Source organism: Dermochelys coriacea, chromosome 5 (assembly GCF_009764565.3).
Source record: "Dermochelys coriacea isolate rDerCor1 chromosome 5, rDerCor1.pri.v4, whole genome shotgun sequence".
Taxonomy (NCBI): Eukaryota; Metazoa; Chordata; order Testudines; family Dermochelyidae; genus Dermochelys; species Dermochelys coriacea.
Genome location: NC_050072.1, coordinates 22454341 through 22474737, shown reverse-complemented (window position 1 = coordinate 22474737; position 20397 = coordinate 22454341). Strand labels below are relative to the sequence as shown.

The 20397-nt window shown below is 42.4% G+C and overlaps 1 long non-coding RNA gene across 1 annotated transcript; it reads left to right on the top strand.

Annotated features, from left to right (window-relative positions):
* Window positions 1-6477: 6477 nt before the first annotated feature.
* Window positions 6478-11529, top strand: LOC119856053. Its single transcript, XR_005293133.2, has 3 exons — window positions 6478-6643; window positions 7441-7538; window positions 10441-11529. It is a non-coding gene; the product is annotated as an uncharacterized LOC119856053 (long non-coding RNA).
* The last annotated feature ends 8868 nt before the right edge of the window (window positions 11530-20397 follow it).

The following is a 20397-nucleotide window of genomic DNA, read 5'->3' as shown; positions in this document are numbered from 1 at the left end:
TGTCTATAACCACTATGATATTGTTTTCAGAAAAAAATGGAAAAAAATGTTAAAAATGAAAATTGGTTCAGTTTCAAACACTTCAGAACAAAAATAATGTTGAAATTTTGACACATTTTGCAAAACTAGACTTCCCTTTTTTGACCAGCTCTATGCTAAGCATAAAAAAAAAATCCTGAAATGTATAACAATGCATTTTAGGACAAATGCTTTATGGATTTAGAACTTGCAGGAGATGCTGCACAATTACACGGCTCTGAGTGAATATAGTGATTTTTGTGGTGAGTCAAAGATAGGTGGCTAGCACTAGAGCCAGGAATAATGAATAATGCAAACTTCCTCCAATTACTTTAACTGCTCCTCAGTCCTGAACTACATCACAAACTTAATCTTACAGTAGTGGGTCTCTCCTGGACTGCCATTTGTGTCAAATGATGTGGGTTTCTGATGTTGATAAATAGCCAGCATAGGCTAAACTGAGATAACCAAATTCATTTTATTTAATACTTATTCTACAGGTGAAAGATGCTGTAGAAATGCAAAGTATTATCATTGTTATCAGATCCCAGATCTCCAGAAGTGACAGGTAAGTATTTTTAACTCCTGGTGTCACCTTGTACTCCTGCAGTTATCTTTGTTGTGCATCTTATACTATATACACATGTGGTGTGTTTAGCAATGAATCTGATTGAAGTCTGGGATTTGCGCAACTTGAATAGTAGCTTTGTTTCTTTTTCAGCTGTTTGATTTTTTTCTCTCCACTATTTCTCATGCTTTTCTGTAACTCTAAATTACAGTTATTAGCCACTGTAGAATATATTTTACTTCTCATGAAATGTGCTATTTATAAATCTCAGAACAAAGAACCAGCAAGATCAGGAAAGAAGAACCAGTGCAATTGTTAGACATGAGTATTTATCTTATCTGCAGTTTTAAAGGTATTTACAGTGGGCTAAATCCTAAATTCCTTACTCAAGACAAGAGTCTGATCAGCTATACCAGTGTCAATTCTAAATAATTCCACTGACTTTCTTCTCATTTACACTGCTGTGACAGCAGAATCTGGCCCTTAGGCTTTAGTCTTGACTCAAGCAAAACTTTCATCAATGTCAACCAGAGACTTGCCTGAGTAAAGCCGAAGTAAATGCCAAGAGCCTGATTTCTCCTTTCACTTACCCGGATATAAAGTGGGAGTGACGGTAGCATAAATTGGAAGAATTAGGTCCTGAATAAGAACTTTGGGATTCGGCCCTGTAATCAGGTGAACACTAAGATATGATTAATCATAATTTGATTGGTTTAGCCCTTTTCATCCCAAAAGTTCTCAAAGCACAAAGGTATGCAACGACCAGCTTCCCGCTGAGACAAGCTTGGCACAGCCTCTACTGGATGTTACATGGAGGCATAATTTTGGATCATTTGCTAGAACTGCTGCCTGTGGACCACGAGGTTAGTTAGCTGGCCGGTTCTCTTCAGTGACTGGCAGACATGAGGCTTTTTTTTCTTTTTTTCTAAAAGAGCCTATAATAAGAGACATTAAATTAGGGACTATGAGATAACTCGTCCATAGCTAGTGCAAAGTATAGTCTTGTGGTTAAGGCAGTGAACTGGGACTCAAGATCAGATTCAGTGCCTGGTTCTGTCACAGACTTCCTGTGTGCCCTTAGGCAAATGATGTACTCTTTCTCTGCTGGAGTTCTCCACCTGTAACACAGAGGTAGTAACACTTCGCTGTTGTAAGAATACACTGATTAACGCTCAATACTATGGTGACGTAGGCTGTGTAATTCCTTGGACAGATAGACCAGGATGAAACTGACTCATATTCTACAATATGTGTACCTGGATTAATGCTCTTTGGAGGTTGGTATGTCTGTGTCTCTCTCTCCCTCCCTCTCCCTCCTTCCCCTCCCCCTCATTTTACATTGAACAAATGCATTAAAATATGGTCGCTTTTTCATTATGAACACACAGGCCAAACCTGCTTATCTTCCTTGAAATGGCCAAAGGCAGCTTTAAAGTGGACTTTAGATATGTGATCCATGAAGAGTTCAGCACCGCTGCCCCCAGTCCTCCAATTTCTAATTACTTCTTCCCAACAGCTTCCACCTTTAATATTAGACTAATGGGTTTATTTGAGTTAAAACTGGCCTCTGTGGGATCAGCCCCCTGAACTCCCTAGGGGAAGGAGTGCCTTGTATCTTTCAGGATCTACAACAGTGGTTCTCAAACTTTTGTATTGGTGACCCCTTTTACATAGTAAGCATCTGAGTGAGATCCCCATTCCTAAATTTAAAAACACTTTTTTATATATTTAACACCATTATAAATGCTGGCTGCAAAGCGGGGTTTGGGGTGGAGGCTGACAGCTTGTGACCCCCTATGTAATCACCTCATGACCCCCTGAGGGGTCTCGAGACCCAGTTTGAGAACCCCTGATCTACAACGTGGTCAGTGAAGGAGCTTTGTTGAGAAGCTCCAAAGGAATTCCTGTTTGATGGTCTTCAGAAAGGAGGTGTGATTGCTTTGAAATGGGACCTTCAGAGGGTATGTATAGTGTGGAAGTAGCTGGGCATTCTCAGAGTCCAACGGTGGATACAGAGAAGCACCTCTATTATTGAACATTTAAAAGGGATTCTGTCAACTTAAACCAGGCCTGTTAAACACATTTCTTTTCCTATATTACTAATCATACCCTAGATACTAAATGTGAAAGACCCTTTAAAATCTAGTGTACCTGTCTTTGCTGATGCTCTCTCTTTACCAGTTGCATATCCCTTGACTTGGCACTGAATATCAAAAGAAGCCATTTTCACTTTCAGGATTTGGTGCTGCAATGATTGGATTGCAATGTTTTTATTGATTTAAATACAATGGTTTTTATTGGAATTTAAAAGCATTGAAGAGACCTTTATATGTTCCCCTTGGAATATAAAGTTCTTCCCCCTTTATTCCAGCCCCCTACTTGAATAAATGTAATAAAAATGTACTTCACTAGCTTTATGAACAACAGCGTAGAACATTTTATTGAACCAGAAAACATTCATGTGAACGGCTGCTGACAGTTTACTCATCCCATGTATGTAAGAAAGAGGAATTAGAAGATCTCAGTAGGGGATTGATCCTGCACCAGCCAGGTCAATGGGAGTTTTCCACTCATTTGAGTGGGAGTAGGATCAATTTCTAAGGACGGGTCGATTCTCTAAATGTAATATATTCTCATGCCTCTCCCACCACTCCATCTTGTTAGCAATGTCAAGGCTTGGCTTAGGTGTTGTATCAGTGCTTGCATTTAGCCTTTAAGCTTTCCAATAGGATGCTCAAGAAAGAAGCAATATCTTAGGTGCTTTATCACAGGAAAAAATAGACTGGATAAGTTCATCCAAAACTTTTACAAGTTTATCATCTCATCAACAATGTGTCCCCCATCCACAGTGCAACTCCAGTTGCTCTAAGGGATTGAGAGCACTATATGGCTTTAAATGTTCATTATATATCATATCCAGGGCCATTTTTGTATTCATTTGGGGGAGTATATTTATCATTTTAAACTGGTTACCCTTTTGTGTGGAGTGGAAAAACATAGGCCATCTTATTTAAAATGTTTGTTTGTTTCCCAGCACTTGCTTCAGAAAATATGCTCTTATTAGTTAAGGTTATTTAGAGATTTTAGCAAAAAAAATTACAGCAATGTTTATGATTTAATACATCAATCCTGGCTTTTGAGCAGTTAGGAAAGATTTGAATGTCAGAGATGGGTTTATGGGGGACGAAAGAGACTCAGGATATTGTGTCGAGTGTATTTTTCTTAGCGTTATGTACATAATATTGTTTCTATGGTTGCTTTGAAGGTAGATAGTAGCAGCAAAAATGTATACAGCTGTAGCCCCACTTTCAGACCCTCCCATCAAAGTAATTGTAGTTCAAGCCACCAACTGTACTATTTCTTTCACATCAACTGTCCCTATCTCTGTGTTTTTCTGTCTCTCAATCCCTCACCAAACAGAGAAGAAAACCCTTTAAGGTTGTGGTTAACACATACCACAGCGGCATCAGTCTGATGTTGCCTGCCTTCTCAGAAGGGGCACTTTATTTTAATGTAATATATATGAAAGGAATTTCTGCCTTTGAGACCGTGTGCTAAGAATGATGCAAGTTCTACATAAATCACAGGTCCTGAGTTTTTAAAGGTGACCCCTGCTTTTTAGGTCCTTTTTGCTTTTCTATGATGATTAATGAAGGTCTAAAATGTTTTGTTTGGGTTTTTTTAGAACTAAATAAATAAAAGATTATTGGGAGGGAGAGTTTCTCTACTTGGTCTTTTCCATCAAAAATTCAGGTCCTCTCTCTCTCTAGCATTTTGTGATCCCAGAGATTGAAAGTTGGGCAACTACAGCCCTGATTGATTGTGAGACACCTGCAACTGCCTATGGAGCTTAAAATGGTTGCAGGGCTGTGCCTGCATATAATAAATTGCAGGATCGGGGCCTGAGAGGAGATGAGATTTGAATCAAGGTGATGGCCATGTTTACATGCAAAAGTTGTATCATTTTAACCATACTGGTATAAGTAAAGTGGTACAATGCCCCTGGAGTGGATGCAGTTATACCTGTATATCTTAGGGCTTGTCTACCCGCCAGATCAGCAGGCAGCGATCGATCCAGGGGGGGTCATAGAATCATAGAATATCAGGGGTGGAAGGGACCTCAGGAGATCATCTAGTCCAACCTCCTGCTCAAAGTAGGACTAATCCCCAATTTTTGCCCCAGATCCCTAAATGGCCCTCTCAAGGATTGAACTCACAACCCTGGGTTTAGCAGGCCAATGCTCTCCCATAGACTCCGGTACTCCACCAGAACGAGAAGCGCAAGCAGAGTCGACAGGAGAGCGTCAGCTGTTGACTTACCACAGTGAAGACATTGCATTAAGTAGATCTAAGTACATCAACTTCAGCTACGCTATTCACGACCCCGCACGGTAGCATAGACAAGCCCTTATTACTATATGGGCAGGGGGAGAAGATATATCTGTAAAAGACATCTTTACACTGGTATAACTGAGTCAACACAAGGGATTGTCTCGGTATAACTACATTGGTAAAAAAAAACAAACAAAAAAAAAACAAACACATTCCTTGCCAACAAGGTACAAAAATGGTGGGTAGAGCTTGACTCTGAGTTTGAACACCATCTAACTTTAATGACTTCAATTAACATTTCTGGAGAAAGAAAGCATTTGCTAAAGATTCAGTACCATCCTTCAATTATGGTGGGAGATCCAACAATATAAACCTGCTACGTACTCCAACAAGACCACGTGAATCAGACCTATCATTCCTAACACCGGTAAGGTAAGAAAACAGTTAGAAAGTAGAAGAAGAAAACCTTTCTTCCCATCTTTGTACAGTTGTCAAGAATCACAAATGGTACAAGCCCAAAGTTTTAAAAGTCCTTCGCAGGTGACTTTTAGGACAAACACTGAGAAGGCTTTAGCACATTTAAAGGCTTCTCTTCGAAAGAGGAGGGAATCTTCAACACAAACTGTTACAAAAAATAATAATTTCATTGAATCTTAATTGCTTTGGCAACACAGGTAATGCATCTTGTGGAAATGAGCTATCATCTTGACCGAGGCAGAAGTTGCATTTATTATCAATGGGGGTTCAACCTGTGTCAGGCATACAAGACTGGTTTCAAAATATGGCAAAGGTGATGGATAAGTAAAGAGAAGGAAAAAATTGTATATATTTATTACCAGTAATTTATCAATCATGCTTCCCAAAACATCTGCAATCAGCATTATAAAACCATTAGAAAAATCGGCTGTCAACTCTGATATTGTATGTAACCAGCTGATTACAGATACACCAGGTATCATACACTTTGTCTCCATTATAAACATGAAAGAAGACTAAAACAGGAACATTTAAAGCCTCTCAAAATGTATTCTTCTCCTTCTGATAGGAAGTTGACCATGCTTAACCCTGTACAGTTAATCAAGCTGTTGGTAGCAATTTTGTCTGAGTCAAGTGTTGCAGGTTCAAGTACAGTACAGAAACGTTAAAAGGAAAGGAGTACTTGTGGCACCTTAGAGACTAACAAATTTATTTGAGCATAAGCTTTCGTGAGCTACAGCTCACTTCATCGGATGCATTTGGTGGAACGTTGGCTCACACCCACCGTGGCCACTGTAGGAGGTGCTATAGTGCTAGATGATGGATGACACATCTGTCCCTTGGGCCTCTCAAGGTAGAAGTTAAAAATCCAGCAGCCATGTAGAAAAGAGGAAAGGAAAACCTCTGGCTTTGTTTGACAGGGTGTACTAGGCCCAGAGGCCTCTTGCTGGAGGCCTCAGGATCCTGCTATATTCATCCCAGGAAAGAAGCAGTGGAGAGGTCCTCCAAGCAGACTAGAGTGGCTGCAGGGGAAGCAGCCAATAAGGGCCCAGGAGGGCCCTATAAAAAGAAACTACAGAGCTGGAGATGGGCAATTCCTTGCTGGAGCTAGAAGAGTGCAGAGGGGCTCCTGGCTGGCAAAGGGAAGACCAATACAATGGACAGCTCAGTGCTAGTAGAGACCAGAGGAGCAAGGAAGAGCTCCTGGCTGGCTACTGGGCCTGAGCTTAGAAAAGCCCTGAGCTAATGGTAAGGTATTGGTGAAGGCTGGGGCTGCAGGCAAGTGGCCCAGGGAACTGAAGATAGTTTTACTAAAGGGACACTGTGGTGCATGGCTGCTATTCTTAAAATTCCTAGGCTGGGAGCAGAATAATGGGTGGGCCTGGCCTCCTCCCCACACTGGGGAAGGGCCCACAATTGGGCATCAGTAAACCCCCAGAAAGGGACTGAACTGTCAGGAGGCCCAGGTGAAGACTGGGGCCAAAACAGGCTAAGAGAGAAAAACCATTGCCTCCAGGGAGGAAGCCCTGGGGGTACAGCCTGATGGCAGGGCTGGGACTGGTTGAAAGACCGCAGACGCACCCCAGCAGAGGGGGCGCTCGTGAGAGGCGGGAGCTGACCCCGTTACAGTATGCTCGACATTTCCTCTCTAAATTTCTTGAAGAAAGATGCTAATGTCTATGGCTGTTGGTCAGCTATTGCTAAGTTCCTAATAGCTACTTCATTTGCCTTTTGAATTTGCTGCAATACCAGTAACTATGGGCCTTGTTCTTTGAGGGGCTTAGAATCCTCAACTTCTGCTGCAGCTGAGACCTGTGCTTAGTAATGTTCCACCTTTCAAACATGGAGGATAAATATTCTAATTTAGTTCTCAAACTATCCAACACCCTAATCCTCCCTGCATCTGATTCTCCCGCCCACCGAGGGAGCTGGCTCGCTCCCAGCCTCTGACCCAGCCCCACCCTCACCACCTAGCAATCCAATCTGACCCCTCATATGAGTTATTTCCTTCTTCTTAAGTGCTGCCCTGTTACCATCTGCTCTAGCTTCCCACCAGTTCCTTCTCTTTGAAGAGGCATACATCATCCAATCGCTTCCCAACTGCCAATTCCTGACCTAGTGGTCCAACCTGGGAAATGGCAAGGTAAGTTGCATGGAAAGCACGTGCTAGAGATAGAAAAATGCTGATCAAAAAAATGGACAAACCAGATCATGTGGAAATCTCAAAGCTGTTTCCATTGTGCAGGGTTTGAAGCAGAACCGTTCTTTGGTTTTGAGTATTTTCTAGGGTTGTCAATTAATCGCAGTTAACTCACGTGATTAACTCAGAAAATAATCTCAATTAATTGCAGTTTTACTCGCACTGTTCAACAATTGAAATTTATTAAATATTTTTTGACGTTCTTCTACATTTCCAAATATATTGGTATCAATTACAACACAGAATACAAAGTGTACAGTGCTCACTGTATTACTTTTGATTAAATATTTGCACTCTAAAAATTTTCAATGCACCTCATACAAGTACTGTAGTGCAATCTCTTTATCATGAAAGTGCAACTTACAAATGTAGATTTTTGTTACATAACTGCACTCCATAACAATGTAAAACGTTAGAGCCTACAACTTTAGTCAGTCCTACTTCTTGTCCCCAATCACTAAGAGAAACAAGTTTGTTTACATGTAAGGGAGATAACGCAGTTTGCTTTTTATTTACCATGTCACCTGAAAGTGAGAACAGGTGTTTGCATGGCACTTTTGTAACTGGCATTGTAAGGCACAGTATTTATGTGCCAGATATGCTAAACATTCATATGCCTCTTCATGCTTCAACCACCATTCCAGAGAAAAGAAAAGGAGGACTTGTGTCACCTTAGAGACTAACAAATTTATTTGAGCATAAGCTTTCGTGAGCTACAGATCCAATGAAGTGAGCTGTAGCTCACGAAAGCTTATGCTCAAATAAATTTGTTAGTCTCTAAGGTGACACAAGTACACTTTTTTTTTTTTTGCGAATACAGACTAACATGGCTGCTACTCTGAAACCTGTCATTCCAGAGAATCTGTTGATGATACTTGTTTTAAAAAAATGCATTGGTTAAATGTGACTGATCTCCTTGGAGGAGAATTGTATGTCTCCTACTCCATGGTTTTACTCTCATTCTGCCATATCTTTAGTGTTCTGTTAGTCTCAAATGATGACCCAGCATATGTTGTTTGATTTTAAGAACACTTTCACTGCAGATTTGACAAAGTAGGTTCCAATATCAAATTTCTAAAGATAGCTACAGCACTGACCCAAGGTTTAAGAATCTGAAGTGCCTTCCAAATTCTGAGAGGGATGAGGTGTGGAACATGGTTTCAGAAATCTTAAGAAAGAAACACTCTGATGCAGAAACTACAGAATCCAAACCACCAAAAAAGAAAATCAACCTTCTGCTGGTGGCATCTGATTCAGATGATGAAAATGAACATGCATCAGTCCATACTGCTTTGTACATTGTCGAGCAGAAGTGCAAGCACCCAGAGGCCTCAGTCAGTGTTCAAGACCCCATTGTGCTAGGCTCCCCATACTGTAAACAATGATTTGGATATTCTCATTATTATCTTTAGATGCAAGATTTAAAAATAATATAAGCCTAAGGTTTGGTCCTTGATTTGGTTATAGGTAATTTATTTAATTCAGTCTAAGAACCTTTAGTGACACAATGAGTGATGAAATTCAAAATTTTATTATGATAAAACTAAAACAAGCATGTATAGAAATTGCAGTATAACAAATTAACGCTACATTTATACTCACATTGCTAAGATGAAATAACACCTTCCTTTGTTGAAGGAATGGGTGTAGAGTCCTTCCTTTTAAGCTGTATATGGGGCTCTCCATAAATTGCTAGCTACCCTATTTATAACAAATTATAATTAGTTAATGAATAGTAAATAGTATATCTCTTCCACTACTATAGTTATTGTTATAGTGATAGATGCCTGAAGGGGTTTGATTAAACAAATTATTTTTAATTCCTTACAAATGGGCTAGTCCATTTAATGGCAAAGTTGTGCAATATGTGTGTGTGAAAAGCAGAGTGTTTGAACACTAGGACTTAAGTGTGTGGATGTATATAAGGGTGTGGACGTATATAAGGGTGTGGCTGTAAAAAGGCATAGTTTGATTTGGCACAACCTGTTTCCACCAAATTAGCCCTATATGTAATGCAAATTTGACCCTGATCATGCCTATGTTGACAGATGTCAATATGGGCCTTTTTTGTGCTCCCTATGTAATATTAAGTGGGCTGGGGGGAGGAATGGACTCATGCCATTTTAAAAAAAAGCTGGATTTGATATTTTGTTTTTCCAAAATAAAATCTGCTTATTTTTTTTAAATTATAAAGTCCATTCTTGTCTGGCCTAGAAGACTTTCTGGAAGACTGAATAACTAGGAGAATAACAGCCCAGATACCAAAGATGTGAAAGCTGGTTATGTCCCCAAATTCTCACTTGTGCTTTGCTGCACTACAAGTGTTCTTACTGAAGTCAATGGGCTACTAATAATAATAAAACTAAGCACATGCATGAGTTTGGGCAGGGTATAAATGAAGGCTCAAATTATTTTTATATTTTTTTTTTAAAGACTGTTTAAGTTATTTGGCCAGAAAGTTTTTTCACTCTTACAAAAACCTGATAGCCTAGGTTTTTGCTTCATCTTCTTTGCCACATTTACACTGTATCCAAAGCTATTGGCCAACAGATTCCTGAGTGTTGAATCAAGCCATTTAGTTTTAATTCAGAATCACCTTATTAAAAAAAGAAAAGTGCTCCCAGTGCCTGTGACCATGGGATCATAGATGTTAGTGATAAAGATCTGTAGATCCATGCAACTAACTTCACCATCTAGTATAAGGTAGTTCCATGTGGTACATTTTCTAAGTTTTTTAATCAACTGCAATGTAATTGGAGCTGCTCTGTATTAATTTATGAATACTGTGTGTAGACCTGGTTATTGAGATGTTCACTGTATGAATATATTGGCTTAATTTTAATAGGGGACTGTCAGGAAAGGAAAGAATGACTCAAGATAAGCCACTTGAGCGTTGTTGAGGGATAATGCCAGAGGAGGATCCTGGCTCCATCTCCTATTGAACCTACAGGCTGGGTTTGTCCAGAAGGGCCAAAGCTCAAGAATGCAGAACAAAAAAAGAACTCTGGCTGTTTAAAAGGAGTGTGTCTCTTAATGGACTGAAGAGCTGTTCTGGGTAACCAGACTGAGAGACAGGAACTTGCTGGCATGTCTGAAGAAGTTAGGCCTGCCTAAGTTACCATAAGGGGATGGTATCAACTGTTTGGTTTTTAAACCTTTTTTCCCCTAAATACTTTGTTCTTACTGCAAAACAAACAACATTTTTAGTTTAAGAAGGATGTCTTGTCACTGTAGTCACTCCTAGACACAGGCTCCTGAAGGGAAGAACTGCAGGTGCCACACCCTGTCAGATCTGGTGCGTAAGCCTGGTGGATCCACAGGGGACTATAGACCAGGGCCTGGGGCTAAGAGTGGAGGAATTGTGAAATGATGAAGACATGAGGTCTGGCACCTGGAAGATGCATTCAGAGATACCGGAGTGGGGCAGTGGTACAGCTAGCCCTGTAAGTGTGACACCCATTGTGTTGTATCTCTGGGCAATTATTGTTTCGAACTGCAACGGATTGCCAATAACTGGATTTGTTCTTTTCTAAGCCAGATACAAGCATGGGCCCTTCCTCCCAAAAGGGGGGGGGGAGATTTGGTTTTGGGTGTGTGTTTGTTTTTTCACCTTAGAAAATAGCAGGAATGTCAAGTTTGGTCTTCCCTTCTTTTTCTGAAAGGCTTCTGGGCCATCTTGAAGGTGTGTATTGTGAGTACTCACATCTTAACTGAAGGGGTGAGGCTAAGCTTTAATAAAGACCCCCTTTCTCCAAAGAGTACTCTAGACATCAGAATTTAATGTGTTTTCTGCTTGAAAATCCCCACCCCCCACTTGCTTGAGTTTGTCTCTTGTGATATCATCATGTAACCAGTCCCCACAGTGTTTTCCAGAACGTTTTTTACTTAAGTTAAAAACAAAACACAACAAAACAGATTTGTGTTAAACTAAAAAGTTTCAGCCTGCTTTTCTATATCACCAAGGGAAAAAAAGTCACAAGCCCAATTTCAACTTATCTTTTAACTTCTGGTGATCAGTCCATGCCTCCATTTGTATTTTTTCCCTACATCAATCCGATACTATCTCCAAACCTTTGTCTAGCTTTGCAGATTAAATTACCTTATCTAAAACCACCACAGTAAACACATCTAAAGCATTTGACCTTTGAATTAAAACGTGACAGGAACATCTTGAAAATCTTATTGAAAGCATCTGGTGGGTTTAAGCAGCTAATTAAATTCGTCAGTGTATATATAGGATCAGCATTTTCACAGTTTAAAGGGTCAAAGGAGAAAGTACAATCAGAATCACTACACAAGTGATTAATGAGATTCCATAAAAATTAAGGGTTGAATGAAGCGAATAGATTTGAAGTGTAATGACAGAAGTCACTGTCAGAAAAGATTTTTCGCTGTACGCTGTCCCGCATTACTAAAAAGTAATGTCTCTTTTTAACGTATGGGTGATCTGTGCAGAAATATGGGGGTTGGGGACAGTTATATAAGAACTTCAAAGCAAATGGGTGCTGTCCCAGGGCTGATCTTAACAAGAGTGAAGTGAACTAAAATGCCTTTTTGAAAGGGATCAGATTATTTTTATGCATTAAACCAAGGATTTAAAACAAAAACACACCAACTAGAATTTTTAAACTTGGGTGACTAATATTGAGTACCTGGATCTACGTTTAGGCGTCTAAGTAAGTGGCTTGATTTTTTTCACTGGAATCTGTAGGTGTTCAGCTCCTCTGCGAATCAAATCAATTATTTGAGACAAATTTCAAAATTGTATAGGGAAGAGCACTTTGCTGAAAGCGGCATAGTGCAGCATACAAAAAACACCTCCGAGGACTGGTGGACTGGAATGCAAACACACATTGCACTTTACGGAGAAATAGGTTGAGATTCCCAGTCGTTTAGGTTAGCAAAAAATCTAAAAGCAGCAGCCAGAAGAGATTGAAAAACAAGGGCATTGAACAGTAAATCCTTCCTGTCATCTGACCCACGGTCTGTCACTTAAAGAAGATGACCTCATGCTCTGCTCGTTAAAGGGCTCGCGTTTTCAGAAATTAGCTTGCCATTTTCTTCAACAGCATTTACAAACCTAGACAAATATTGACGGGGAGGAGTTTCTGGGTAACTGACAGGGTTTTTTTGTTTTGTTTTTTTGGTTGTTTTTGTAATGTACGAGTCAAATATGGGAAGACATTTGCTCCAGTAACTGTGAGCACTAGGTCCATTGCCTTCAATGAGATCATTGACAAGAGATCGTTAAATATGGGTGCACATCTTTGAAGAATCCGTGTCTTAAATTGCCTCACAGGGAATCTAGCAGTTTATTACCAGTAAAAACTGACAACATCCTTAATAACGCCACTTACTTCTTAAATAGCACTTTTCATCTGTGGATTTCAAAGTGCCTTAAAAAGGAGGGAAGCATCAGTAATATCCCCGTTTTTCTGGTGGGGAAATTGAGGCAAGGAAGTGAAGTGACTTGCTGAGGTCTCTCAATATGCCAGTGGCAGAGCTCCGAACAGAACTGATTTTACACATAAAAAGAGCTCAACTATCCCACCTGCATCAATCAGTAGCACAATCCCCAGCGGGTACCACTCCATTAGTGGTAACAGTGAGGGAAGGGGCAGGGTAGATCTGCTCTGAGCCTGTCTGGATAACGGTGTTTAAACACAGCTGAGACTGATCTGCACCGATGCTCCCCTGAATGGCGCTGCGCAGGTGCTCGAGCAAACGTGGGAGAAAATCCGCAAGGTAGACCAAGCCCTGTACATTTCTGCCAGTTCACCTTGTATCAGCAGGTGTCTGAGCTTTGTGGAGGTGGCCCTGGGCGTGTGGGACTCCTTCCATTCCTCCGAGTCCTCACTGAAACTCATCCTCTTTCAAGGGGAGTTAAGGCTGATCCCGGTGCCGCTCACCTCTGCTTCCCCCTCGCCCCTGTTATTTCTCAGAGAAACCATTACTCTTATTTCATGTTTATATAGAGGAAGTGCCTAGAAGCCTCCACGAGGTAGCACACGCACACACAACATATAGTTAAGCTCAGTCTTTCATACTTCCACGTCACGTATAGTAACCTACAGGGGCTATCTAACCTCTTCAGCGTGCGTTGTTAATGATGCATGTGTGTTTCATCTACACGGGGCTGAATAGCAGCCCGCCAGTGAAATGTTTTATTGTGTGTGTTTGTATTAGTTGTGAAACTCCACAATTTACTTGGTGCTGCGCAAGACACAAAATGAGAGAGTCCCTGCCTCCCAAGGGTTTCCCCTCTAGTAGCAGGTTTTGGTTTGCTTTGGTCTGTTCCCTGTTTATTATTGGCATGTTGTTCCCTTTTAAAGGCATTGTAGTCTTAAACTGAAAAGGAGGACTTGTGGCACCTTAGAGACTAACAAATTTATTTGAGCATAAGCTTTCGTGAGCTACAGCTCACTTCATCGGATGCATAAAGCTTATGCTCTAATAAATTTGTTAGTCTCTAAGGTGCCACAAGTCCTCCTTTTCTTTTTGCGAATACAGACTAACACGGCTGCTACTCTGAAACTAGTTTTAAACTGTAATCTTCATTAGCTACATCTCACCCTGAATCTTGTGGCACCGGTGGGCCTTTTAGAAATAAAGCTTGGGATTTTCCAAGGAGTTTAAGGGATTGAGAGTCCTTTGATAACCCAGCCGAAATTATTCTTGCACTGCTTATTTATTCGTGCATCTGGACAGCAGTAGTGTCACTACAGCTTTGCATTTACACCGCTTCGCAACCGTGAATTCACTCTCTCTGCACGGCTGGAGGTAGGCACACGTCTCCCGTTTACAGGTGTGAAAAACGGAGAGGCGGCAAGTCCAAAAAAACGTCATAAAGAGACACTAGTTGTGAGCGTCTTGACAGGCGGTGCCCAGTTTGAGACCCCCCTCGCAGGTCCCATCGAGTTCACACAGAGTTGTGGCTCAAAATCAGATCCGCGGTTGTGTCACGCTGAGCACCCAACCCCTTATAAAGCAATGGCCGCTTCTGAAAGCGTTCCCCGACTGACTTGCCCTGGGTCATTCAGCCAGCCTGGAGCAGAGCCAGGAATAAGCCCGGCTTGATTCGCGCTCCTATTGCAACACCACTAATAATTAATAAACGATCTTGCTCCAAATACTTTCTCTCAACGTTCTCGCCCCATTTCCCGCCGGCTGGGGGTCGCCTACGTGTGGGGGGGACTCGCCCGGGAGACCGCAGATTAGCAGGGGTCTGTCACATGTTGCTGAAGGGACTCCACCTGGGATTTGCATTCTTACCGCTAATAGGATCGCTAGAGCTCAGGGCCGTCATCCCTTCAAGATAAACGTCTCTGGTGCCCGCTTTTAAGCAATCTGAATTCAATTAGGCTAATTGGAAAACAAGTAAAGAAGGATTGCATTAATATAGCTTTGCGGCATGAAACTCACAGCTCCGCCCTCTCAGGAGAAATCACTGGTGCAACGGGCCCAGGTCTCAGAGTGGTCACACACCTGGCTTATTCACCTAAGAGAAAAGTGACACCTCGTTATTTATTCTTTAACACTGCTCGTATTGGGGCAGCCCCTTGACGCTTTAACCAAATCGGACTGACTTGTGCTGGACTCTGAACAGACAGATAGTTAATCTCAGTCTTTCATACTCCCACGTGTAGTAACCTACAGGGGATAGCTAGCCCCTTCAGTGTTCGTTGTTAATGATGCATGTGTGTTTCATCTACGCTGGGCTGAACAACTATAATCAACTGTCCAAGAGGATGGACAAGAGGATGTCAAGTGGAGTGCCCCAGGGGTCGGTCCTGGGGCCCGTTTTGTTCAATATCTTCATAAATGATCTGGAGGATGGTGTGGATTGCACTCTCAGCAAATTTGCAGATGATACTAAACTGGGAGGAGTGGTAGATACGCTGGAGGGGAGGGATAGGATACAGAAGGACCTAGACAAATTGGAGGATTGGGCCAAAAGAAATCTAATGAGGTTCAATAAGGATAAATGCAGGGTCCTGCACTTAGGATGGAAGAATCCAATGCACCGCTACAGACTAGGGACCGAATGGCTCGGCAGCAGTTCTGCGGAAAAGGACCTAGGGGTGACAGTGGACGAGAAGCTGGATATGAGTCAGCAGTGTGCCCTTGTTGCCAAGAAGGCCAATGGCATTTTGGGTTGTATAAGTAGGGGCATAGCGAGCAGATCGAGGGACGTGATCGTTCCCCTCTATTCGACACTGGTGAGGCCTCATCTGGAGTACTGTGTCCAGTTTTGGGCCCCACACTACAGGAAGGATGTGGATAAATTGGAAAGAGTACAACGAAGGGCAACGAAAATGATTAGGGGTCTAGAGCACATGACTTATGAGGAGACGCTGAGGGAGCTGGGATTGTTTAGTCTGCAGAAGAGAAGAATGAGGGGGGATTTGATAGCTGCTTTCAACTACCTGAAAGGGGGTTTCAAAGAGGATGGCTCTAGACTGTTCTCAATGGTAGCAGATGACAGAACGAGGAGTAATGGTCTCAAGTTGCAATGGGGGAGGTTTAGATTGGATATTAGGAAAAACTTTTTCACTAAGAGGGTGGTGAAACACTGGAATGCGTTACCTAGGGAGGTGGTAGAATCTCCTTCCTTAGAGGTTTTTAAGGTCAGGCTTGACAAAGCCCTAGCTGGGATGATTTAACTGGGACTTGGTCCTGCTTTGAGCAGGGGGTTGGACTAGATGACCTTCTGGGGTCCCTTCCAACCCTGATATTCTATGATTCTATGATTCTATGGGAACTGAAAATGCGTCTTTCGAGCAATAAACGGTACACGGGGCTGCAAGGGAACCAGCAACAAGTAATAAACTAAGGACGCCAGTTCCCCAGCAAGGTTCAAGTTGTGTTTTCAAACAGAGCTTTTTAATATGCAAATAATATGAACTATCTAGAGACAGGAAAAAAAACACAATACACGTTCCTATAGCTTTTTATAACAGTATCAGCCTGTGCCCCATGGGAATGTTGGTATTCCCTGTTTGTTCCTCCAACAGACTGTCTTGTGTAATTTTCTCTCTTAGTTTAGACATTGCTGTCCATCCAGAGAGCCATATTTACCCTTCATAAGATAAGGATACTGGGTCAGACCAAAGGTCCATCTAGCCCAGTATCCTGTCTTCCCACAGTGGCCAGTGCCAAGTGCCCCAGAGGGAATGAACAGAACAGGCAATCATCAAGTGATCCATCCTCTGTTGCCCATTTCCAGCTCCTGGCAAAGAGGCCAGGGACGCCACCTCTGTCCATCCTGGGTAATGGACCTATCCTCCATTAATTTAACTAGTTCTTTTTTGAACCCTGTTATAGTCTTGGCTTTCACAACATCCGCTGGCAAAGGTTAACTGTGTTTTGTGTGAAGAAATACTTCCTTTTGCTTGTTTTAAACCTGCTGTCTATTTTAAACCTGCGATCGCACTCTGTTGTATTAGGCAGTATTGTAACGTTTTTAAAACTATTTGTTTATGTACCCTTTAAATGTGTGTGGGGAAGGGGTGAAGGCAATGATCATTTGATCTAGACAAATAAAGGAGATGGGAAAGGGAAGCAGGATTCTGTGGGTCAGTTCTGTGATTCTGCTTTCATCCTGCCCTATAAGGGAGAAGTTGGTGCATATTGCTGAGTATTATTGACAAGAGATAAGTTAGTCTCTTCTATCTGCATCATGTGTAGAAGCTGGTATATAAACGCTTCACAGATTCTCTATTTTTGTCTCACACTTTTTTTCATAAAGGTAAAAACAATAATAATAACAACAATAATAGTAATAATACAAAGCACCTTTGCAAGAGGCTCGGGAGCGGGGAGGGGCGGGGACTATCCCACGAAGGCAAGGAATAGCCCAGCTACTTGATTCAGATGACTGATATTTTCAGATCTTACCCTATTCCCCCATTTGTCATTTCCAAGTCGAAATCGTCTTTGCTAAGCCCCGGCCTATCGTGGGATCAGTTTCTCAGATTTCACTCTAGTGTGAGATGGGATTCAGTGGATTCAGCAGAGGATTTACCTAGAGGCTAATGCCTTAGTATCAGTGGAAGACGTCCAACCACTTACCCTTCCTCCTTTTGCTAACCTAAACTCTGAAAGTGTTAGACTTGGCTGGGAGGGATAAAGTAAGACAAACTTGTTATACTGTCTGTGCAGTAATCACTAGTTCTCTCTGAGGGGAGTTGGCAGCTGACCCCCTCACATTATGCAGCATGTTCTGGTTAGTTAGTCCAAGCCTGTGTGGTAATGGATGTCATATAAAGAAAAGGAGTACTTGTGGCACCTTAGAGACTAACAAATTTATTTGAGCATAAGCTTTCGTGAGCTACAGCTCACTTCATCGGATGCATTCAGTGGAAAATACAGTGGGAGATTTACATACACAGAGAACATGAAATAATGGGTGTTACCATACACACTGTAACGAGAGTGATCAAAGGATGTCATACAGACATTTATAATAGATTATAAAAAGAAAAGGAGTACTTGTGGCACCTTAGAGACTAACAAATTTGTTAGTCTCTAAGGTGCCACAAGTACTCCTTTTCTTTTTGCGAATACAGACTAACACGGCTGCTACTCTGAAACCTGTCATAATACATTATGAAACTCTAAGGAAAAAACTAAAATAGGGGCTCCTTAGCCGCGAGGAAAGAACCTCGGGTATTGGCTGGGACATTATCCTGCTGTTTTAGGTCACAGTGGAGGACCCCTGCCCGCTGTGATTTGGGAACCTGGACCCTCTTGCTTCAGCCTGGTGAGACAGGAAAACAGCCCATCCGCAGGACCACAGTCTGTGGCTTTTGCAGAAGGTGCGTTACCCGGCTTCCCTGTCTCCTTTGTGCCCTTATTCCCTGTTCGGGAGCTGACCAGCAGTTTGCAATTTCATCTTCTTGTGCGTTTTGCTGCATCGTGCAGATGGATTCCGTGCCCCGTGTTACTGGAGGGACGGGCACATTTTGTGTGCGGGTGTGAAGGCCCTAAACATCCAGCTCCAAATGAGAACAAATTAGGGACATTGCACAGTCCATTCATCTTCACTAATAGAGTTCTTGGGAAATACACGTAGATTAAACGATCACAATGACCCCCGGCTGATTGCTTTGAGTATCCTCCAGTGCCCCCACAATGGTATTGACTGCCTTTTTATATTGCACACAAAAGCTAGCCTAACCTTTTCTTGTCCTTTCTCCGTCTCTTCCCTCTTGCCAATGGCGGCTGAAGGTTTTGCCTGCTTTCCTCCAATACACAGTAACTCCAGGCTAACCTCACCTGGCGCTATTCGGGAAAGCCGGGCAGTTCTACACGGAATTATTTTTGGGGAAACAAACAAAACCATAAGCCCCTTCGCAGCGTGTGGGCAGGAGCGCAGGAAAGCGCTGCCAGTCTCTGTTGGAGGAACAAACGCGGAATCTGAACGTGCCCACAGGACACAGGCTGATACTGTCTTGTGTATTTTTCTCTCTCCGTTTAGACTTTTCTGTCCATCCAGAGGGGAGGCCACGGTTCGGTTTAATATTGAGCATTCATTTTATGTAAACTTCCTCAGGTAGAGGGAGAGACAAGTGCCAAGGAAAAAGTAACTAGCTCGCTAACTTCCTCTCCCTCCTGGTGAGCAGAAACTGAACAGAACAAACTCCTCTCTGACTGTCCTACGTGATGGGCGCACGTTGGCCGTACCATTGGTATAACTGTTAACTCCGACGCTATCCGAGACAGCAAAGTACTATGAATGGTTTCCCTGTCCTGTGGGTAGTTCATTTGCAATTTATTCAGTCCCCCTTCTTAGCTGAAGGTCCACTCAGTGGCCCCATGTCTGATCACCCAGTACAAAATCCTTCCATCTCTAGGCATTAGGTGCATCTGATCACTTCCTCAGTGCGTCGGGTTTAATCGCCTCGCGAGGAGCCAGGCACTCCTTCCAGACGTCGGCTAATGCAAAATCTCAGCTTTAACTCCTCTTATTTATGCTCAGCTTGTTTTAGGAATAATGCCAAGATCCGTTTTTAGATTTAGAAATACTGGTAGATCAGTAACTGTGATCCCAACACATAACCCCTCTTCGGTTGAAGTCAGCTTCTATTTGAAAGCTAATGATGCTTTTTTTTTTAAAAAAAAAAAAATTACATTGGCCAAATTTTGGAGAGCAAAACGTCAACCGATCGTCAGAGAAAACCTCTGCCTTTTAATGGATTCTTTATTGTTATGGTTAATGTAATTAACGGTTTCTGGGGAACTGAGACACACGGTCGAATTTTAACTACCCTGTCGGACTTCGTGAAAGGCTCAAGTGACCCCCTTGTCAATTTTATGTAGGTTCTGCCTGCTATCCCCGAGCTCTGAGCGATGAAAAGGGGTCGCTGTGCTCTGAGTGCTTTGCCTGGAACCTACCCAAGAGTGTCTCTCCAGCACGCCTAACTGTTGCTGAAGAAGTTAGTTGGTCTATTGAATGTGTAGCTGGTACCCAATGCAGAATTGCTGGAGAGCTCTCCCCTGGTGAAGGAAAATGATCTGATCTGTCTCCAGCTGCGGAACAGCACCATCATTGACGCCCCGTTCTTCCTGCAAATAATCTCTGCTCACTACCACCGAATATAGCCTGTAGGGCACCCCTCGGGCGGGGCGGCGGCGAAAGTCTGCCTGCGCCATCTCTTCCCTTCTCTTCCCCAAGCCTGCACGGAGGTCAAGGCATGACGCCAGACCCTGCTTGTTTTACTTACTCCCATGGACCCATTGGCTTCAATGAGACTGGACGTTAGTGGGACAACCCGGGAGGAGTAAAACGAACAGGAAGGAG